Source organism: Anneissia japonica, unplaced genomic scaffold (genome assembly GCF_011630105.1).
Source record: "Anneissia japonica isolate Jap-2015-1 unplaced genomic scaffold, ASM1163010v1 scaffold277_len1293397_cov203, whole genome shotgun sequence".
Classification (NCBI taxonomy): Eukaryota; Metazoa; Echinodermata; class Crinoidea; order Comatulida; family Comatulidae; genus Anneissia; species Anneissia japonica.
In genome coordinates, this window is record NW_022719460.1 from 2,340 (window position 1) to 27,261 (window position 24,922).

Here is a 24,922-nt window from a genome sequence, read left to right on the forward strand (position 1 = left end):
TGCAGCATCTTACCGAATGCATTTGAAGTACAAGCATCAGATAGACTCATTTGGAGACACACTACTCACACTGGAATAGAACGGTTTGAAAAAAACAGAATCTTGCACGCAAAAGCTAAACGTGCTGCAAGAAAGGAACGTGAGAAAATAAAATGCACATCAACTGAGCATCAATGCCAGACGTGTAGAAGAAACTTTAAATCCAGGATTGGACTAATCAGCCACCAACGTATACACAAGGATAACTTATAAGTCTAGGAACATGTCAATATACTTGGTGATCAAGGTCTTCTTCGAATACGAAGGACGAACGAACAATATACCTCTTCCCTGAGATTCGCACTCACTTTGCACAGTAACGCCCCCCCCCCCACAACCTCCCCCCCATCTTTCCCACTCTCTTTACCGGGCTAGAGACGCTCCTGGTTAAAGGAATACTTCTTCCATCTGCAAATGAGGAAGTTTAGTTTAGTGTAAGAGGTGATTATGCAATTTTTTGGTGTTTTTTTTTTCTGTGGAATAAAGTATACAATATGATACTGTCGGGTTTTAAACTGCGTTTTTTTTTTTCCATTTTTACTGCATTTATAATGCATTTCATCCTATTTTATATTTCCTGTTTGTTTATAGTACCAACATTTTAAGTGCATTTTCTTGCTTTTGCGTCGGTATTTGGAAAATTCTCGTATCTTATGGCAGCGATGTCGATATTACACTGCTTTTAAAAAGAACAAATACTCCATATCTTATTTTGATTAATTTTTTTTTACAAACGTCCAGTCATTCTCATTTAGGAGGTGGTAGGCCAAATGCAAAATCTAACCTCCTTGTTTTCATTAACTGAATGCGATTTCACATTTCATTTTCATAGGTATGCAACGTTATTTAGTCTAAAAATAAGTACGTTTTTATGGTTCTACAAAAAAAGCTTTTGAATTCAAAACTTCAAAGTTATTATCACGTAAATTTTAGTTTTCCCTATGCTAGTGATTTTCTGTGAAAAAATACTCGATAATTCGCTTTTCAGTCTATCGTGGAAAGCGCGCATTTATACGTAGGCCTATGTCATTTAATTGCATTTTGATCATTTATTTCAAAATCATGATGATGCGTTATAATTATATACACAATAATAATTCTAAGACCTGTAGTTTCACTTATATTATCACCTCGACATGGTCAAATGCCCGCGGAGTGACACAATCAGTTCCTCTGAGAATTGGAATGTTGCAGCTTGTAATCAAACTGATTTTTCACTGGAGTAGTGTAGTTTTTGTATAGGTCTATGATTATTATACCAACGGAATGATTTATTTTTAAATCTGATTAGAATTCAGCTAGCTCGATAATCCGATCTTTGATTGCGTGGTATGATATTTTGGATTGAGCATTATAGAGCCACCAAGCCAGATTACTGTAATACATAGTGCCATTTAACCGACGAATTCTAATGAGTTATGATGTAATTAATATATAATCCAACTAATTGATGCTGCAGGCGGTACATGGTAATGATTTGGTCTCTTAATAGAAAGATCGTGAAACCTTAATATATATTTTTAAGCACTCGAGTCCTAATAACTAAATAATAAATAAATAGTCATTAAAATGTAGGGCGCCGATACCCGCATTTAGATATTCTTACTTCATTATAGAGCAATTTTTTATTTTTGCCCGAGCCAAACATGCTCTAGGCATTCGAGTCCTAATAACTAAATAATAAAAAAAAATAGTCATTAAAATGTAGGGCGCCGATACCCGCATTTAGATACCGGCATTCTTACTTCATTATAGAGCAATTTTTTATTTTTGCCCGAGCCAAACATGCTCTAGCCCTATTAAATTACTTGTTTTTTTGGCCCTCAAAAATGTTATTCTCAGGAATTGAGAGGGAAAGTCGGAAAATTCTGCCGCAATTATTGATTCCTGTCGATCATTGCGCATCAACATCGACATCTTGCCCTTCGTACTGTGGTTGTAATGAATTCGTGCGACACCATCCCTAGCGATTTTATAATAATTATGATAACGTCCGTAGATAGGCCAATAGAGCTGTTAAAATAATTTTTGGAAGGAGAATAGAAGGCGATAGAAAAATATTAAAATGCGATTATAACTCAATTTTTGTTTAAGCCTAATAAAATATATTAGGAATTTAATTAGCCTATTTGGGAAATTGTTAGGAATTGTTGACTGTAGAGAGATATCTCGTAGATGAAATAGAGAAATAGGATTCGAAAACACAAATGCAAATACAGTGAAAGTACAAATATCGTGCATAGTTGTGTTTCAAAGAAAGCTTGGTCAGTCATAAAACAGTAAACACATTAGGCTGACCAAAGTATCATTCTATGTATTTACCTTAGATATTAATTACAACACAGTGTAATAAATTACACGAAATATCATAGAATCCATGGAGTGTCTGAAATTGTTGATAACATAATTTCCATTAAATAATTCCTGGTCACTTTGTTTTATGGACAGAAGCCATTACACACTAGCAACATTCCACATTTGAGACAATTTAAAACCTAGCACGTCACACTAAATAGGGGTAGATAGTTTATAATGTTTAAGAAAGGATTAGATACGTTCATTGAACCTCCAGCGCGTTCTCAACCAGGCCTCATCTAATGACACGCTGAACAATGTCCATAAACAGAGGGCACGGAATCCTATTGCTGTGCAAATATCAGTCTACAAACTCAAGTCTCCTTATTTGATGAGTATGCCTAAACAAAGTCATCATTTACATTGTTTAATCATCTCGTCCATCTATCTTCTGACATCACCAAATTTCGTGTGTAGGTTATCTTTATATTCCGTTTAATAAAGACGTCCAAAGAGAAGTACGGTAACATAAGTATGATGAATATTATGAATATTGTTAGCATTGCCTCACATACATTGAATTGGACTATTTATACCCGAGAATTTAAGTAGAATACCGGATATTAATGTTATCCAAAATCTCATTTAATAAGATATTTTCGATGAGAATAACATGGATTTTATCAGATCAATAAGCGTTAACCTTTAATCAATGTAGCTTGGTCTCTAGGGTGCTTACCTTACAAACCCCATGACCCTGGGTTCAAATCTTGTCAAAGGCATTTAAAACAATGGTCCACACGATCTTGCACCTCCTTTGGTGACACGTGACATAGTTTTATGGGCTTAGGACCTGGACATGTTAGGTCGCTAGGGTGATTACCTTACAAAAACCATGACCCTGGGTTAAAATCTTGTCAAAGGCATTTAAAAAACTGGTCCACACGATCTTGCACTGCCTTTGGTGGCACGTGACATAGCTTTATGTGCTTAGGACCTGGACATGTTAGCCCATTTTGCTTAAGTATTGGATAGTCCATTAATATAAAATACATAAGCACATTTAAATGCTAAGCACATCCTCAAGATTCTAATCACATTAGACTGAAGTCTCAGCAAAAAATTAAAATTATATGTATAATAATAATAATAATAATAATAATAATAATAAATTATTATTATTATTAATATTATTATTATTATTATTATTATTATTATTACTATGTTAAGTTGTAAATAATTTGAAACTACAGTATTGTTTTTATCTGCCTAATTGTTAAATAGGCCTATTTTATTTTTAGAAAAGACATGAGAAAATAAGGAAAAAGATAAGTAAGGTAATAAGGAAAATAAAATAAAATAGGCCTATTATTATCTCTTTTCCTTTACTTCTCTGCAATTTCATTCCTTTTTCCTTTCTCCACCCCCCCCCCACCTCCACTTTCCTTCTTTTATTTTTCTACTTTTTAATTTTTTTCTCTTTCCTTTCTTTTTTTCCCCAATAGATTTTCCTTTTTCTTACCTTATATTTTCCTTTTGCACATTTCTTATTCTTTCCTTTCTCTTTCTTTAACATTTCCTTTTCTTTTCCTTTTTTTCTTTTCCTTCTATATCTTTCGATTTCTTGCCATTCTTTTCGTATCTTTTATTTAACACTTTAGACTCAAGTCTAACAAAAATATGAAATTTATTTATCATCTTGTAATTTGTTTCACACGATAATCCCAATGGAGAATGCTTTGCTTTTAATCATTATCGGTGTCATTTTTTAATCAACAATATAATTTCAAGTCGCCTACTGTTAAGCTTTTGCGATTAGCACATGTGTGTAATAATACAAATTTATATATCTGTGCACTGTAATGCATCTTATAAATATTATTAGTTGCATTAAAGTAAGTCGATGATTACACTAATGTTTGTTGATCTCATATGGTAATTGGTGTTGTTTTGTGTGTTTGTCGAAAGGAATTAATATTAATTGAATCTTATTATAAAGTTCAAGCTTCTTCTAATTAAGCTCTGACGATTGATGAGACTTTGGTTTGGCTTTAAAATCTATTAATGCAAATTGCTTCTGTGTATACATTTATATGATATTATATGATAACAAAATCGATCTGTTGTTCTTGAAATCTACCCAGACCACCACCGACGAAAAAGTTTTTTTGCAGTTCTTTTGTTTGAGGGCGCTAATCAAAATACTGTAGCCATCCAACAGTCATTACGTAATCGCAAACTTTGGCTTTTCAGTCTTGCCCCGGGAAAAGTATTTGGACAGTAAAATTTCGTCGTTAGGTAAAATTGTTGATTTCTTTTTTATATATAAGATGAATTATCATGCCCTTAAGCGACATGTGAATATCTACTAGGCCTAGTCTATCTCGGCCTGGTCCGTAACTCTAACAACAGGTAGGCCTAGGCCTAGCCCCTAGGCTAGAAGCTAGCCTAGGTAGGGCCTAGGCCTGGCCAAGCCAGCCAAGGAAGGAGGGATGGTCATCCTGGTTTTCCTTGACGATATGATAGTCAAGCCAAGAGGGCTAGACACTATATAATCGGCCTTCAGGCATCAGCCAGGCCATTCATGACTGCATTAAAATTAGTCTAAGTCTGGGACTGCTGCTGGTACTTTGTAGGAAATTTGAACACCCTCGTCCTCTTTTTTGTAGGCCCTATAAGGCCTCCTAGTAGGGCCTAGCTAGCCTATACGTAGTCAAAACTCGGCCAAGGCCCGGGTAGCTAGTTGAACAGCACCCAGATTCTACAGGCACTGTTTGGCTGAGGTCAGTCAATATAGGCCTAGCCACTGGAGGCCTAGGCTCTAGAATGTAAAGTATTTTTGTGTTGGTCTGAATGCGTTCGTTGATTGTGATTGGGAGTAATCAGTTTTGGATTACCACCGATTACATCGCAACAGACAAGTCTCCAGCACCAAAAGATATTTCAACCTTGCCAGCAAGCATCACCTTAGTTTAGCCACCACTGACGACAAATAACATAGGCCTACTCTCCATGCTCTATAATGTAAAGACTTAATTAGAGCTTTTTATTAGCTTTGCATGAAAGAACCATTATTTGGTATAAAAATAACCATGACATTTAGCACTTTCCTAATTATTTTTGACAGAAAATTATTGTCTATGTCCTTAACACATCTTCAGCCAAGATGCATTATGGGTAATCCTGTACACTACATAATGTTTTGGATTTATCAATGCCATTATCCATATTAATGGTTGCAAGAGAAAATTGGAAGTTAATTTTTTTCAAATCATTTTGTCAATTATATAATTGAAGGTCTGACTTATAGTATTTGCGATCCTTCAGCTTAAAATTAAATCTCCTCTTTGATACTGAAATTTCCATCAGACCTTTTCAACTTGCGAATTTAATTATAAACATACTGGAGATGTTTAGAAATTGTTTACTAATTCAAGGCCAAAACAATTGTACAATAAGAATGAAGATGCTAGAACATTACTCACTAATTTCTTTTCACTACTGACTGTATATCCATTTTCCTGATGATGGTCAGAGCAATCTCACCAAAATATTCAGACATCCAACCTGTGGTTTTATCTCAAAAAACCATATTTTTACACATGTTTATGATTTTGTTATCTATGTTTACAGTTTATGTGAAAGTCATCTAATAATTAGAATTAAAGTAGTCAAAATTTTTGGAAATTTCAATTTATAAAGGAAGAAAGCTTTTGGTTAATTTTTTATAAAGTTTTTTGTGGACACGTAAAATAAACCAGTTTCACATTCTGAGAACAACCTCAGCAGAAAAGTATCTTCCTGTGCACATCTCTGCACTTTGGAACAATGTATCTATTTTTTTTTTGTGCGCATACTGTTTTTTTTGTGCGCATACTGTATGTGGTCAGTATTCTCACCACAAGCTTTGTGTACTTACTGTAATATTTTTGTATTTACAGTACATCGTACATTATTACAGTGCACCCTCCAATTGGAGACCTCTAATTCCGAGACCCCTCTAATTTGAGACCACTTTTCCAAAGACCCAAACAGCAATCTTCAACCTTTTAACACAAAGCTAGCCCTCTAATTGGAGACCAAACCCGAGACCACCCCAAATTTTCAGGTCCCAAAGGTGGTCTCGAATTGAAGGTCGAACTGTAATATGTATACACGGTTATCACTGTCGCATTGGTTGTGGCTTGGAATCCCAGCCTCGAGGTCAGGTGTTCGAAACTCTCGCTGGGCAAATTGCTTGTGTCCTTGGGCAAGGCGCTTTATCTACAGTTGCCTCTCTCCACCCAGGAGTACACGTGGGTACCTGGTAATGGTATGTTCGAACACAACTGCGCTGATTAATTACTAGCTGCAATATTATGGAATTCTCCTCAGGGAGCTGAGTATGTGTTCCATACAGTATGTGTTTGATTCAATGATCAGGGTGCTTTATGCATGAAGCAATATATATAAGACCAAAATATTATTATATATTATCATGATTATCATTATCATTGTTATCATTATCATCATTATAATGATCAGAAATCTTTATAAATTATCTTAATTGAATATGTCACACATAGTGAGGAGGCAATCATTGAGGATGGTATAGTTACCTTGTCATGATTTTTTTTTTAAATGACCTCTTTGTAGATAACGTTTTGCGTGAGTGTCTCTGCTGAATAGTTCTTATGCATAATTGTCCACTTTGATAATACATTGGTACGCTTTTAAATGTATGCTCAGTAGCGGAAAGCTGGTCAATGTTTTTCTTGCATTGATTCTCCTGCACGCCTTGATTTGACTGGAGCGTATGTTTTTGTATTCCTATTTGTGATGAGGGGCAAGCTTTAAGATCAGGCAGGGGCTTAGCCAGAAAAATGAAATAGGCCGTCCAAAATGGAAGCCAGTGGGCGTGGCCCTGAGCCGATGAGTGGGCCACGCCCCCCTCCCAAACATAAGAAAAATAATAGAAAATTATGGTCTTCGACTCAGAACCATCTATTTGCCAGCGGGGTATAAATGTTTTTAACATTATGCGTCACGGTGTTGTAAGTGAATTTTTGACCGGGTAGGCCATGGTTAAGCCTTACATTTTTGAGAATTCCCACCAAATGTTGGTATGAAAACAATGCACATTCAATCAATATATGTTTTTTGTTTTTAATTATATTATTTAGCTTTAGTTTAGTGTAACATTCGATAGATTTGAAGAATATGAAGAATTTGCTAAAGGTAGACCAGGCCTAGGCTAGGCCGAGTTGATTAGGCCAAGCCGTCCAAGCCGTCACAGTAAAAGTATCTGTCCTAAATAGTTGCTGGCCGTCCACAAAAGACGGCCGGACAGCTCGCTGGCTAAGCCTATGAGATCAGGACTGTACATTTCTTTTCTTTGAGTTAGTACATGATTGATATAAAATCTCTCGTTACTGTAAATTAAATGCACTTATTATGCACTTATTATGCACAAATTAACACGGTTAATTTGTAAGATTACCTTGTGTAGCTGCCATTTTTCTGGAGCGACCTACTGTATAACACATGTCCTCACTCGGTGAGCATGTTACTATCAGTGCCGATATTATGGCATTACGCACGGGTGCATATCATGGTGTACGGGGGACACGTCCCCCCCCATTTTTTTAAGGGGGGTTGGTTCCCCTATTTTTCCAACCGCAGTGAAAAAAAAGTGCCTGAAAATTGTGGAGTGAACTGCATACTGCACAGAGTCCGGTCAGGAAAACTTACCCGAGTTGACGGTTAGTTTCACCGAGTCAATTGTGCTCAGGAAAACTACTGGAGTGAATCTGACCGGGCTAGATAGTCCAATGCGAACAGCGCTACTCGGTTAATCTTCCAGGGTCACTGAAGTAGATGACATTTATCGCTCTGTTGGGCAACCACACATGCGCACAATTTCAACTTACAATTTCCCGCGACACGAACCTGTTTTGAATATTGTTTTGATTCTGCTTGTTGGTATTGTTGTAACTAAATTTATATCATCGTTTCTACTTTCACTTGCTTGCATTATTACTATTGGAGCATGGCTGATTTGATTAAAATTGTGAATGGTTTGTTTAGCCTTCCTAGGTTCAACAATCAAATTCGTACTCGCAATAGTACAGTAGTAGTAGGCATGGTTTTACCCTCGCTGACAGGAAACTTAACCGAGTCTTACGATTTCACCATCGGAGTGTTAACCGACGTCTCGGTAAAATCTTCCCCTTTTTAAATCCAGTGTGACTGCAGATCTTTATAAATTATCTTTATTGAATATGTCACACATAGTGAGGAGGCAATCATTGAGGATGGTATAGTTATCTTGTCATGATTTTTTTTTTAAATGACCTCTTTGTAGATAACGTTTTGCGTGAGTGTCTCTGCTGAATAGTTCTTATGCATAATTGTCCACTTTGATAATACATTGGAGTACAGTACGCTTTTAAATGTACAGTGCTCAGTAGCGGAAAGCTGGTCAATGTTTTTCTCGCATTGATTCTCCTGCACGCCTTGATTTGACTGGAGCATATGTTTTTGTATTCCTATTTGTGATGAGGGGCAAGCTTTAAGATCAGGCAGGGGCTTAGCCAGAAAAATGAAATAGGCCGTCCAAAATGGAAGCCAGTGGGCGTGGCCCTGAGCCGATGAGCGGGCCATGCCCCCCTCCCAAACATAAGAAAAATAATAGAAAATTATGGTCTTCGACTCAGAACCATCTATTTGCCAGCGGGGTATAAATGTTTTTAACATTATGCGTCACGGTGTTGTAAGTGAATTTTAGATGGTTAAGCCTTACTGTACATTTTTGAGAATTCCCACCAAATGTTGGTATGAAAACAATGCACATTCAATCAATATATGTTGCTTTTATTAAACGTAATTATATTATTTAGCTTTAGTTTAGTGTAACATTCGATAGATTTGAAGAATATGAAGAATTTGCTAAAGGTAGACCAGGCCTAGGCTAGGCCGAGTTGATTAGGCCAAGCCGTCCAAGCCGTCACGGTAAAAGTATCTGTCCTAAATAGTTGCTGGCCATCCACAAAAGACAGCCGGACAGCTCGCTGGCTAAGCCTATGAGATCAGGACTGTGTACATTTTCTTCTTTGAGTTAGTACATGATTGATATAAAATCTCTCGTTACTGTAAATTAAATGCAATTAAACACGGTTAATTTGTAAGATTACCTTGTGTACAGTAGCTGCCATTTTTCTGGAGCGACCTACTGTATAACACATGTCCTCACTCGGTGAGCATGTTACTATCAGTGCCGATATTATGGCATTACGCACGGGTGCATATCATGGTGTACGGGGGGACACGTCCCCCCACAATTTTTAAAGGGGGGGTTGGTTCCCCTATTTTTCCAACCACAGTGAAAAAAAAATGCCTAAAAATTGTGGAGTGAACTGCATACTGCACAGAGTCCGGTCAGGAAAACTTACCCGAGTTGACGGTTAGTTTCACCGAGTCAATTGTGCTCAGGAAAACTACTGGAGTGAATCTGACCGGGCTAGATAGTCCAATGCGAACAGTGCTACTCGGTTAATCTTCCAGGGTCACTGAAGTAGATGACATTTATCGCTCTGTTGGGCAACCACACATGCGCACAATTTCAACTTACAATTTCCCGCGACACGAACCTGTTTTGAATATTGTTTTGATTCTGCTTGTTGGTATTGTTGTAACTAAATTTATATCATCGTTTCTACTTTCACTTGCCTGCATTATTACTATTGGAGCATGGCTGATTTGATTAAAATTGTGAATGGTTTGTTTAGCCTTCCTAGGTTCAACAATCAAATTCGTACTCGCAATAGTACAGTAGTAGTAGGCATGGTTTTACCCTCGCTGACAGGAAACTTAACCGAGTCTTACGATTTCACCATCGGAGTGTTAACCGACGTCTCGGTAAAATCTTCCCCTTTTTAAATCCAGTGTGACTGCGGCTTAAGACTGAGAGTGTCATTTCAGGCCATCTACCGGTATTATTTCCTCAAATTTTGGTGTGGACTTTGGATGAGACATTCAGCTATGTGACCAGTGTAATAGCAAAGTCCATAATGAATTAGTACAACAGTTGGAAAAAGATTTTGTAGTAGGCAGATGATTTGATGTGCAAAAACTAAAATTGTTTAATTAGTATTTTCGTTGTATGCAGTAATATTTGGATACCTCATACTATTATTCTAGCATAAAAACTTTTTTTATATCCCAGTAAAATGAAATTCAATAAAACCAGGATCAGTTAGCATATTCAATTTTTTTTTTTAATTCAGATTTGATAATTTTTTTTTTTATTCTAATATATTTTGCTATTAAAATTCAAAACCATTTTTTATACTGTTTATTTAAATTGTGATTGTTTTATCTATACTATTTTGTAAAATTCAATACAAATTTCATTTGACATCCAAACATTCCCTTCTGCGGTTATGGCTTACTGTATTAAAGTTTGTTTTTTTTTGTTATAATTACTTTATATCTTTCATTTACGGTAGTGTTATGCATTTCTCATATTTAAATTGAATATTTTCCTTTAAAATTTCGCACAACCCATCATACATGCTTGTATGTATATTACAACATCAATTTAATATAGAATTGTGAAATTGGCTTTTGATTTTATTATTGGTATTTTGTACATATATAATTGAAAAAATTTATACTTATACTCCTATCTGATATGTCCTTTTTTGTAAATATAAAAATATGAATTACAAATAGTCATGAGATCTGAAAGACAAGGCAAAGGGCTCAATTAAAAAATGTATGAGACTGCTGTTGCCACATGTACAGTGCACGGTAGCAGAGCTGCAGGCATATCCTAAGCTAAAGCTAGGGGTCCCAAGTCTCCCGGAACGCACAGGAGTCTCCCGAAAATCGGGACGGCCTCCCGCTTTCCCGCAAGCAAGCAAGAATCTCCGCGAAATTAACCCATATCCCACAGATTCATAAATATTTACATGTTTTCACTGCTTTATTATCAATTGTCTCAAGGAAGTCATTGCCAATATGTATCACAATATGCAGCAAAATAAAATTAAATGTTAAGAAAGCTCATTAACCAGATCAGTGGCAGATTCAAGAGGGAAGCCCCCATCCCCAAATTTTTCTAAAAATTGGAGAGGAAAAGAAAATCATATTCAAATTTATGTCTGAATGTGTCATTTCCGGCCATCTAGGTGGGCTTCCGGAATTGACTTCTTCAAGCTTGGGACCCCTGTAAAGCTACCAGAGCTCAGCAAAATGTCACCAAGGTGCATACATATTTGATGGCATATTAACATTTGGGAAATGCAGACTTCTTTCTCTTTCATGGGTCTAGTATGTTAAATGCTTTTTTAATAGCTGCCAAATGTTCTGTTTCTAGACAGCAAATGTTTGGAATAATAATAATAATAGAAAGAGGAAGTTTTTGGAATGTGAGCCAAAGAAACATAAGATAGCAACCTTTGATATGAAAAAAAGAAAAAACTTGTGTAACAACAAGAACATAATCATTGTCTGAAAGAAATATTTTTACAATAATAATAAATGTGTGCGTTAAAATTTTAAAATGCTCAAAATCATTTTTTGACTAAATTAGAGCATGTTTCAGGCCATTCTGAGCATTTCAAAATTTTTGACATTTTTCATTTTTACACGGTCGGCACATACGTAAGCTAGAAATTACGTTTTTTACATATTTTGGGTTCCTGACATCGTATTCACAAATTTCCATTCTTTTCAGTCATCTTAGGGCCAATAGCAATGCTGTACGTGCGCATCAAACATTAGAATCCTTGTGCACGTTTGTGCTGACATACTGTGAAAATATGCTAAATCTCCTTAGGATGAAAGGTGACCCCCTGTTTTTATTACATATTATGAAAGTTTATGAGTTGTATATATGATTTTATAGATCATTATGGCTGATCGGACATTGTGACGTCATCATATTACCATCTGAATTTTTATTTATGACGTCATTATTTTTATACTCATTTGAATGTATCACACCTGTGATTATGTTAGCTGAGACAATTTCCTTTCACAAAGAAAGTGTCATTCATTTTTCACTTTGATGACATCATTATGGTCAAAATGAGTGTTTTTCTGACCCCTCTCCAACTTTTTCTTTCTTCAAATCTTGGCCCAATAGAGGGCGGCAAACTTTATTTCAACACTTACATGGTCAATTGTCGTATGCCATTACCGACCAATAGACATTTTTAAATGACACTTTTAACACAAGTATCATAGTTTATATGATATCATCATGGTCAAAATATGTTTTTTCTGACCCCCCTCATCTTTCTTCCTTAAAATCTTTGTCAAATTTTATAATTTTTGGTAATGAAGCCCTCACCAACAGGTGTTTTTCAATGAGAGTTGACATGTATCTCATATTAGGAGTAAACTTTCTGTGCCATTACTGTGCACCAGTGCGTAATGGCGTGAGCGTACGTGTGCGTAAAACTTTTATAATGCTTAAAATTATATAATTTGAGCATTTAATTATTTTTCAATCCGCGTCGCGCACGCTTCCTGAGGGTCAAAGTTCAAATGTGCAGCGGATCACCTAACTCATCCGAAGTGACGAGTTCAAATCTAGTTGAACTGACAGAAAATACCCCCACTCCTGACAAGACTATACTAAATGTTGAATGTTGATAACTTTCCAGTCACACCAAACCTGAGCGGACTCTCTACTTAATGCTATAATGTCCACTGTCCACAAAAACAAAACTTTACCTACATTGCACAACCTATAACAGGGGCGTATGATGAAAAATCTAAGGGGGGTCGAAACAAAAGCGCAGGGGGCAAGCGGAACTCGGAGCAATTTAGCGAAGCTTTCAGAATTCGCGGGGTGCGTTATTTGTGAGTGAAGCGAGCATATTTAAAGGGCACTTTCTTTAAAAGGGGGTACGCCCCTGTATAATCACCATAAAGACTATCGTTGATGACTTTGAAGATAATCAAAGAAAACATTTGCTTGCAAAAACAGGCTATGTAGCAGATGCCCATAAAATTCTTCAATTTAATTTAAGTGATCAGTTCAGTTTAGGCCTATTCTTATCCTGTTCAATTTTCAGTACAGTATTTTAGGTATTATTTGATGTCTTTGTTTATTTTGTATTGTTATAATTGTTTATGTTTGTTGCCTAAATTTGTTACTTAAGATAAGTTACTTATTACGGCTACTACACCACTACAGTTTTCTCTTCAGTCATAAATAATTCTATGTATTCACCCAAGCCATAGGTATGTACAATATGTTTAACGAAAAACTTGTTTACATTAAGGAACCACGGTCCCCATCGGGTCTGGTTTCCATAAGAAATTTGAAAATATATTACCAAACCTGTAATAGAATATCCATAAGAATTAAAAAAAGACTAAATTGCTAATTTAGAATATAAGTTTTTAAGATCTAATGATGCACACATCAAAACAAATACATTTCTTGGAATTACAGATCTACAAAAAGCGCTTAATTATAATTACCAGCTAAACTATGCCAAGAAATAGGAACGGTAATACGTCTAATAATAATTACCAAGGAGAATTTTTTTCTCCTGATTTTCAATAGAGCAATTAAAGCAGAACTCCAACATGCTCACTGTAAATGACCTAAATTTGGCACAGTACCATACAATAACACAACATAGTAAAGATAGTCTGAACTAAACAGTACTATACTGTAAAGCTAAGATGGACTTCAGGCCCATAGCCAGGTCATTTCAAGGGGGGTTCTCTGGGCGTGGGGTCCAGGACACTGAATAAGGGCCCTGGTGGGGTCGGGGGCGAAGCCTCTGAAGCCAGAGCAGTTTTTGTGTTTAATGGGTCTATATAATGTTATAAAAGCAGTTATTTTTTTAAAAAAGATCTATGTAATAAAAGGTGGTAATATCATAAAATTGGAAAATATTTTCTGAGAATTGGCATGTTTTAATCACACCGAAAGGCAAAAAAAAACCTCATCGCATAATCAATATCAATACACTCAACACATTTATTATTATAAAACAATACAAGCTATTATATAGGCCTATAAAGTAATTTACAAAGATTTACTACAACTGACAGGGCCATCGTTAAATTAAGTCAGAGCCCAAAATATAGCATCATATTGAAAACATCATCTGACATCATGGGAACCTAAACTTTAATTACAATTATTTGTTTACTAAGCCTAATTCGAAATTATCGTTTTAAATTTTAACCTAATACAAACTGATTAATAATAGCTGAGATTTGATGCACATTTCAGAATTAATAATCGTTTTTAGTATCTTACTGAATATTTGTTGTCTACCAAATGAAATATGAATTATATATGAATCTTTAGAAGTACAATTTCTACAATATTAATCTTGTTTTTATATAGATACTGTAAATGTTCGATAAATACTATCTTTCATAAAACAAACGAAATTCAGTGCATCTATTTTCATTCCAATCAATGGCGTTTGTAAACATGTGCACTGACGTCATCGTCGAATCCCTGGACTTTCGACGGCAAAGCTGGCCTGCCTGTCTGGGTCCCAGACCAACCAATAATAATTAACAAAATGTATTATTTTTTTTAAATATGCCTATGGCGCATCCTGTACATGCACTTCAACTTTTACAACAAAAGCCTAGGCCTACAGTAGTAGTACGTCCTACTGTACTTAAGCCTAGGCCTACGTGGAGTATAATTCTGTCTCTAAATGCAGCGTGACCACTAGGGAAAATCAAAATTCAAGATTGGGTCTAAAAAATCCCAAGATTGCTTTTAAAAACCCAAGATTCGCAAAATATTAGTATATAAACTTCATTTAAAAGTCCTTCATTTTAAAGCTTTTTCAATGAATCATATACTGTACAGTATTTTGTACTGTATAAGCCTTAACAAAGTGTCTGGATTTTCGAGACCAGAAACTCGTTCGCTTTGGGCCATACTATTAGAAGGCCTAGTCTGTGCGTCCGTGGAAAATCCTTTTTGGTGATTAAAACGTGATATCCTTTCCTCTGGCATTGTATATTAGGCCAAGAGTTTGAAGTTTGTGCGCAATTTCACCCATTCGATATTAACAAAGTCAGTACTTATATTAGGCCTATGGCCTTATTTTAGAAAAGGGCATAATCAATCTTTACAGAGTGCCTAATTGATCTGTCAATTTTATACCAGAGGGGCCTACAGTATTGCATAGGAGTATTTAACAATAAGAAAAATTGGGAAAACAGTTTCCTTTGAAATTTACTTAAGCGAGCGTGTACAGTTTGATACTACGTCTAGAAGTGTAGAGATACGGACCTACTGTAACTGTTGAATTCTAAATGATTACAAGATGACCAAGCATATGAATGAATCAGTCTAAAATGATATTCAAAGATATTATACTGTACAACTAACCGCTAATGTTTGAAACCGGGTCTATGGCAACTATAATTTGATACTATGTCTAGAAGTGTAGAGATACGGACCTATTAAAAACTGTTGAATTCTAAATGATTACAAGATGACCAAGCATATGAATGAATCAGTCTAAAATGATATTCAAAGATATTATACTGTACAGCTAACCGCTAATGTTTGTTTTGCATGTCTATTACTCACCGTCACTCACAAATGTATGTAAATATTGGTCGTTAAATTTGATAACAAATTGACCATTAAAATCTATTGTAAATATTTATTTAAATTCGTACACCGATTTTGTTTCAAGTTGTTTGTTTTCAATATTATAGCTGTTTCTTTACGATGACAATGTTTTGAAATCGTACTGTATAACACTCCAAAATTTGTTTTATAGGCAAACAACAGAAGGCTCTAAATTTTTACAAGTTGACCAAGCGTGTTGCTACATCATTATTTTTCAGTTACGATCACTATTCAGACAGAGAGCAGCTGTTTCGTTACCGGTTGGTACATTTCTTACTAACATTCAGCCAAAGGCCAGTAAAAGTTTTTATCGATGTTTGCCATGATCCTTATGTGAGCTATCGTAAAGTCATGGTTTGCCGGAGTTGCGTTCAATTTAAATCCCCGAACTGAAGCTGAGATATTCTATGAATAGGCTTGTATCGTAGGCTACAATTTAAAAAACGGGTGACCAAATGATGAATTAGGTGCTAAATTTTGATTTAATACTGGGTAAGTTAAAAACAGGGGGGTTCGCTAGAAACCATAAAAACCTCCCCTGGCTACGGGCCTGGACTTAATAGATTCTGTATATAATACTTTTATCATTGATGTATCTGCCCACAGAGTCTGAAAGGCCTTGATGAACGAAGTAATGTAACAAAAATAATGTAAAACCACTTACCATCACAAGTACATAAAAAGTATTGACATACCACCTCCCATTGATGCTAGAAGAGGAACTTTTTATGTAATAAATGTCCATATTTGTACATCTTTAGATTTGTCAATGTGGCTGCTTCGAGCACAAAAGTCCTCATCTTGTAAAACATGAACGTACAATTCCTGCTTCCTAGAGTTTCTGATTTTCAGATATTAATTTGCAGTGACATCCAAACCATCTGTAAATGACTATTTTGGACCCAAATGTGAATATAGATTGTAGCATACAGCAAAGGGACAAAAATAGACAAGGTACTGGGGGTGCAATCTGTATTTATGAAATTGTAGATCCAGTAATTATACTGAGGATATTGATGTTGACTTTCTTGTTCTTAAGATTAAACCAACAACATCAGTTTAAACCAATATACTATACTGTAGGTCTGATGTCTTGAAAAGTTTTACTTAACTTGTTGCTTGTTGTTAAAGTGTTAATTTTTCAAGGAATTGATCATTCATACTTGATCGCATTGTACGTAGTGCAGTCAGGTAAATTGCATTAAATATGTATAATATAGAATCATGTAATCATTTATTGCATCAGAAAATTTATTATGAAAAAAAAAATTACTTAAAAATTAAATTAGTCAAAACCAAAAGTTACTAAAAAAAAGACTTTGTATTGATTCATCCCATAAACTTAGCTCAAATATACGTAATAATGGATTCCATTTGAAGTTATTTAATCAATATTCTTGATAATATTGCTCCATTGCGTCAAGTTCAAAATAAATCAGAAACTGAGTCGTGAACATCTAAAGAGATTCTATGTGACATTAATTTAAAAGATATGAGTTTTATACAGATACGAAAGACAGTGTCGATTAGGAAATGAGTATAAAAATACAGTGCTCTTAGAAATATACTTGCCAAAGGTGTGAGAAAAGCTAAATCCAAAAGCTATATCTTACAAGGTACTGCAGATGAATGCAAGGATGGTAAACAAATACACTATGGAAACATATTGCTTTTATTTAGAAGAAGTAAATGGAGGAAAAATATTGTTTCATATTATTTACAAAAAGTCTCTAATATTATAATACAGTAGAAGCCCTAAGGGGACATCTTCAGAACCAAAAAAGTGTCCCCTTAATAGGAGAACCCCTATTCATGTGACACTAACAAAAGGTGTCAAAATATAAATTTAAATAGTTTGTGACTACTGCAGATGCAATAAAAAAATAATTGTCCCCTTAATACTGGATTTAAATTGTATTGATTTTACCATTTTGCATGCTTGGAAAGTGTCTCCGTCCCCTTAATAGGGGTTGGTCGTAGTGTAGTGTTAAAAGATACATTCCCCTCATTTTTCAGAAAATTTTCCCCTTAATAGGGGCGTCCCCTGAGTAGGGGTGTCCCAAAGGAGGGATTCTACTGTAGTTATGTCAGGAAAAGACAGGTCAAATTCTTAGGCCACATTCTTTGCTTGGGGGACAACAAATCGGTTTGCATTACTCCCTGTTTGTGCCTTGTTATACGCAGAAGAGGAAGACAACATTAAAGGGATACTCCCAATTGACAGACTAACAACGGTGAGCTTCAAAGAACTAACTGCAAACAGACAGGAATAGAAAAAGCTAGTGGTCGTCTGCACCGCAGTTGGATAGTGATGCTGATTAATATGATAATGAGAAATTGCTAATAATATTTCAAATATTATGAACAAGCTCCTGCCATCTTCTGAAATTTATGATGCAACATCTTTAACGGTTAAAGATAATTAATGATATTAAATATTACTCCTGATAAATATGTTTTAGAAAAATAGTGATTGACATATCAATTATTTTACACATAGTATATTGCGAGTTATTATTAATATAATAAAATGCGATAATGGAGAGATATAATTGAAATTATTGTTGACCCATTCCGTAGCAATAATATCATAAAATGAAGCAAGGAAAATTGATATTAAAAGCTGTGAAAGATAAAAGAATTTACATTCAGTAGGCTATATTACCTATATAGCCTACAATCCGACGGGCAACATCCAGCTTTAAAAACTCACCTTTTTAACTTGTATATTTCTTTATTTTTTTCCCGAATTTTATTTTTACTGTTAAGCGCATTGAGGCTTTAGCATAATGCGCTATATAAGCCAAAATTATTATTATTATTATTATATTGCGAAATAGTATTATAATTGTGAGATGTTGGTATTGCAGATTTTTAACAAATAGTTTATATTTTAATTCATAAAAATGGTAATGAAGAATTATACAGACATTTTATTGTGAAAGTTTAACTTAAAATACATACAGATTATTATTAAATAGACCTATCTTACTTGACAAATTCTAAAAGTTTTTTTATTGTTCCACTGCATTTAAGCTTTATTTGTGTTGCATTAGTATTCATTTTATATTATTATTTTTACTTGTAATCTAAATAAATTCCAAATGATCTTTGATGTTTGATATTCAACTTTTTCGGGTACTGTACATATAGAACTTGACATATTTAAACAAAATGTGAACAATTTTTAATTCTGTAATGACTATGCCAGTATCAGAGGTGGATTTAGAGAGGGAGCCTGAATTTTTTTGAAAAGTTAAAAGAAAAAGAAAGAAAAAAAGGAAGAAAGAAAAAGAAACAATTGATCGCCCCAAAACTCCACAGAGGTTATTTTTGGGCGTCTAGAAAACAAAAAAATTGTGAGGCCATGCCCCGGACCCCCTTATTAAACTTCTATTCCATTAATGAAAGTATTATCATTATTCATCAATTTGGTAATCTTATAAGGAGCAAGATCTACTTTACATTAGTAAATTTAATTTCCAAATCCCTTGCCCAAAGATGTAGTCCTGTTTTAATTACAATGCAGTAAGAGGTTAAAACTCTCTTACAGACTCTATAACATTAAGTTGAAACTCAGTTTTTAAAATTCTGATTAGGCCTATATGTGTTCTTGTAATTTGATTGTTGCTTAAAAGTTGTTTTCATTAATGTTTCAGTTGGTTAAATGTTCAAATGATTTTAGATGGATTAATGTAGAAACTTTTTCTAATTTGTTTTGGTTCATTTGATTTGCAATTTCATTTGCCACAACATCTAAATGTTTTGTCTATCTCTAATGTTACATTTTTAATGTCTTTTTAACCATATAAATTCAATCAATCAATCATTAGCTGAATTGGTCACATTAAGGAAAGTTGAAAGAGATGGCCTAGCTCTCAACTTGTGATGTGTAGCATTTGTTGAAAACAACTTTGCTCTTTGAATGTGTATTGCAGTACTGTTCGTCTATATAGAGAGCAATGCTATTTACCATGAATAGGAACATTCTGAAGTATTTTGTTATTTTTGTTACTTGTTATTTGGTATTTATGTAGTGCCTATTCCTTTAGGTTACAAAGCATTTGTTTTCCGTGGTCATTGGGTTGACATGTTTAAGTGTTGCTGCCATAGTGGCGCAGTAGCCGGCAAACCCGCCAGGTATCCATTTATATACCTGGGTGGAGAGAAGCAATACAGATAAAGTGCCTTGCTCAAGGACACAAGCAGCAAGGGATTTAAATCCCAACCTCAAGTTTGAACCAGTCCTGCTTTCATAGTACTTTATAGTCTGTTTGAAACAGAAAAATACAACAACCAAGTTTTGAGCAACATTTCAATATTAATTATCGATAGCACAGTAATACAACTGACTGTGTTTACAGCAAAAATAATTAAAAAATAATTAATTTACTATAATTTGAAGCATGTATTAAAACAATGATTTAAATAATGGTAATTAAAGTATTATCTTTAAATCCACATGCTTTGAATGAATACAGCTCAATTACATTTGAATACTGTAGGAACCCAACAATATGCTCCACTTTTAATAAAACATCCCTAAAATAATATAAGCACGTCTAAAACATACTTTATTTTATGTCTGGAATAATTATAGCACGACCCGTAATGATTATAAGTCTGTGCTTCTGGCAAAAGTCAATAGTATTCAAGAAGGTTTGTTTTTTTTTTTAATATGTTTCTCGTGCAAGTAATATCCCTTTGCTATTAATTTACCTATTGAATTCTAGCTACCTGTTATTGTACATCTACATCTATTCTCAGCTTTTTTGTAATATATGCAATAAGTGTTTTTCCAATTCTGATCTCGTTTCTGCATTTAGTTATTTCTCAAACATCACTGTTGACCTAATTTTTTTTCATTCCCCAATTCATGTACGATTTTTGAGTCAATGCTACAAAAAAGAAAATTGTATGTTTAGAACATTAGACTTTATATTAAGGCTTTGTGGATAGATTTTTATTGATTTCTCATAACCGAGAATGTCTTTATGCTATTTTGTCCTATTCTGTAAATGGATGTCTTTCTGTTGACGTATGAGATTTAAATTAAATTTGACTAAATGCCCTCCTCAATTTAATACCCTTTGGTTTGTACTTTTCGATTAATAATCCCCAGTGATTGTTTTAGCCAAATACATGACAAGTAAAAACAAGAAAAATTCTTCTAGAAATTTTCTATCTGTTGTTTTTTTAAATTAAGTTTAATTAATCAATATCTTTATTGATCACTCATCAACATAAAAAAAGAAACAATAACTGATGTAATGGCTAAATATATTCAAGAATAAAAAAGACTGTCCAGAACCTCATGACAAACAAAGGATCAAATTCACAATAAAATTCAACAAGGTGGGAGTGTATTAAATGACTGATAGTGTGAAAGTGTCCTGTGTGCCTAGGGGTTTAGCCAGAAAAACGAAATAGGCCATCAAAAATGGAAGCCAGTGGGCGTGGCACGGAGCCGATGGGCTGGCCACACCCATCTTTGGTAATCCCCACCGAATATTGGTACGAAAACAACGTAATTCAATCAATAAATGTTGTTTTTATCAAACGTAAATATGATTTAGCTTTAGTTTAATGTAACATTCATTAGATTTGAAGAATATAAAGAATTTGCTAAAGGTAGTCCCAATTAGGCTAGGCCGAGCTGATTAGGCCAAGCTGTCCAAGCCGTCTCGGTGAAAGTGGCCGTCCTAAATAATTGTAGGCCGTCCAAAAGACGGCTGTACGGCTCGCTGGCTAAGCCTATGCGTGTGCCTGACAATTGTTGGCAGACGCAATTCTATAGAGAAATCTATGTGATGGTGCATGCCCAACAGATAATTTGTTATGGTGATAAGACTGTGACCAGCAATCAGCAGAGGGTGTCACATCATCAGACACTTACAGAGAACAGATGTGGATTTGGTCGACAGTCATACTACTACAGTGCACTGAAGTGTGTGGCTTGCTTTATGTGTAGTTTTCCATTTCTCAGTATTTAGAAGAGAAATTATTATGACAAAGGTGTATTTACAGTATATCCATTTGACACCAACAAATTCAACATATTCACTGCTGCCAACTCATCCACTAAATACCTTCAAAAAAACTTTCAAAAAATATATGTCTCAATGTGTACTTCAAATAGAGTAATAACATAAATTATATTATTTATTAAATTTTAAATAATTGCTCAAGGCATTGTTAAACTTCGTGATCTGAATCATTAATTTACTAATTGACATAAGGAAAATGCAATCAATATGAGTTTGGATATTTTCAAATGTGCTATTTCTTAATTTTGAATTTTATCACATATTTCAATTTTTTTCTGTTTTCATTCTTGTTTTTTGCCTTTTGTTATTTTTTAATTCTGATTATTTTGTATTTTGATTATGTTAATTTTAATTAAGTTTCTATTCCTAAAATTGTTAGAAATAACTGGACCATTTGGGAGACCAGTACTTTTGTATTGAAAATGTATCCAGTCAAAGGAAAGAATAAATAAATTAATTAATTAATAATAAATAAAAGAAATTATTTTAAGGGATTCCACAATGGAAGCTGGAAATATGCATCAATGAATATTATCAAATGATCTTGAATTTATATCTAAGGCCAACTCAAACAGCATCGTACGACGCAGCTCAACACGATTTCTTGTCGCGTCGGGTCTGTGTGAGTTAAACGCAAATGTGATGGTTTGCATCGGGGACAGCGGTGCCGTAGATTATTAAACATGTTTAATATTTCTCACGACTGCTCAAGACTGTCCAGAATGATAATTCGCATCGGGTTGCATCATACAGTGCTGTCTGAGTTAGCCTTTAAATTGTAAATACTAAAAATATTTAATAAAATTTATATTTTCTAGATTACTATTAGTACTATTATTATATGAATTTTTTAAAAGTTAAAAGAATTTCCTAAATTTCCTAGTCCTAAATCATTTTATAATAGTACACTCTGCATCTTGCTACTGTTGTATATCTGTTGGCCAACGACTCAATCTTTGCTCTGTGTGCGTTTGATACAGCGAAACTACATGCTTATAAATGGCTGTCTGAGCGGATCGTCATTATCAGCAATCCGTTGCATATTGCCTTTTAATGTTGCACTTTCTATGGAATCACGCTGGCCGACGACCGTAGAGGCAGTGTGTGCCCGCCTTTATAGATGCAGTGTAAAGATCCTCACCAATAGTGCCATGTAGTACTCGTAGCAATCAACAGCGTATTTGTATCTTTTTCATATGTACAGTATAATGCAAATTGTTACCTTGAAATTGATTAAAGTATGAAAGAGAACATTTTTTTTAGGCCTGCAAATACATGCTTATGTATATTTAATCCGGTTATTTTTTAGAATAAAATTTTCTTAGGGCCATCGATTTTATTTTATAAAGATGCACAACAGTAGAGTGAGGTTTGATGGTGTGGATCTATGGCATTTGTAAAATGGTGATCCCAAAATGACATTTAAAATGTAGTCATTAAGGTAAATGGAGGGTTAACATAAAAGACTACTGTATTTAAAATTTTCCTCAAGATGAAAAACCTGGTTAATCCATCAAAAATAATAGGACATTCACAAACTCCCAATTCTCCCCTCCCCCCCTCCTGATAGATTAAAAGTTTAAGCTCTAAGCCACAGTGTTTGCTTCAACTTATACATGCAAACTATGCAATTCTATCAAATTCAGACCATTGTAATTAGTATATATTTTGAGGTCTGTACGTGGAATGATTAAAGTTTAAAAATTTTAAACTAGGAATGATATTGAACCACATAAATAAATTTGTGTTTCATCACAAATGATTACTAGTAAAGCCTATGCAGTTTTAATGAAGAATATTATAATTAGGATAGTCAATGGAATTTTTCATTTATTCTATAAATTCATTATCCTATTTTATATTAAATTCTTGCAATAACTTTACATTATATTGTGAAAAGATGATACGTACATGAGATGATAAAGTATATCACATATATTAACTTTTCGCAATACAGTTTTAATGCATTGTGCACGAGTCTTGCATTGGCATATGTTGTGCACCTATTATATATAGGTCGAAGTTGGAAAGCAACTTAATAATAATACTAATATATCAGTCAAATGCATCATGCCAACAATTCCTCCGTCTCTTTCACATTGTTACGGTCAAACACCTATAGAACGTATTCCATTGAAGTTAGTAATCAGCAAAGGGGCTATTTTTTTTCTTAGATGTTCAGTTAAAAAATAATGAAAACGTGATTTATGTTCAATAGAAGACTGAAATGATGAATGTGCTTATTGTGAATTAATACAAAGATTTGTTTTGATGGCATTGTGCGCTGATGTGGTGTAACCCTGGCAGGCACTGAGACGGCATCAATTTAATGAAACTGTGACGCACTATAGATTCACACAGGTAAAGTAAGTCTGTAGTTTCCAAAGAGAATCCACCCACACTCAATTGTCAGCAGGCTGGAATTTCATCGGTAAGGTGCTGCAGCTTAACACAGAGCATAGACAAATTTACAGTGTTCAGAACAGATCCAGAGTTTATCCGGACTATCACACAGGTTGGGTCCAGAGGCGGATTCGGAGCTTCCATACTTGGACAATGGTGGCAAGCAGATGGCAGGGTCTTGAGCGAAGAGAGCATAATTTGTGGTTCTTCTGTCAAATGAAAAACAAATGTTGAATGAACATTTGCAATCTTAGTTGAAATTGGGCAAAATTATGCTACAGATAGCAAACGAATATCTTCGCACTAGAAATTTCAGATTTTAAAAAAACCTGTACAAAAACCATGTAGTTCACTTACAATATTAAATAGCATGCACAATCCATAAGGAATGCATGAAGCAATATTGTTTGATTAAAAACTATTGGGAATTCGCGATGATGTTATAATATACATGGCAATTCAAAACAATTTAAATCTTGAAATACAAAATATGTCTGCCTCATCAACGAATTGTGTT

The 24,922-nt window shown here is 34.5% G+C and overlaps 1 protein-coding gene across 2 annotated transcripts in view; it reads left to right on the forward strand.

Annotated features, from left to right (window-relative positions):
- Positions 1 to 4,569: 4,569 nt before the first annotated feature.
- LOC117110920 (sugar transporter SWEET1-like) overlaps positions 4,570 to 24,922 on the forward strand; it is a 125,044-nt gene continuing 104,691 nt past the window's right edge. Inside the window, exon 1 of one of the 2 annotated variants that reach the window (XM_033253764.1) lies at positions 4,570 to 4,632. The gene's annotated coding sequence lies outside the window, so the exon portion shown is untranslated. Of the gene's footprint in view, positions 4,633 to 16,167; positions 16,216 to 24,922 lie in introns of those variants that run through there. The other variant, XM_033253765.1, reaches the window with a different exon arrangement.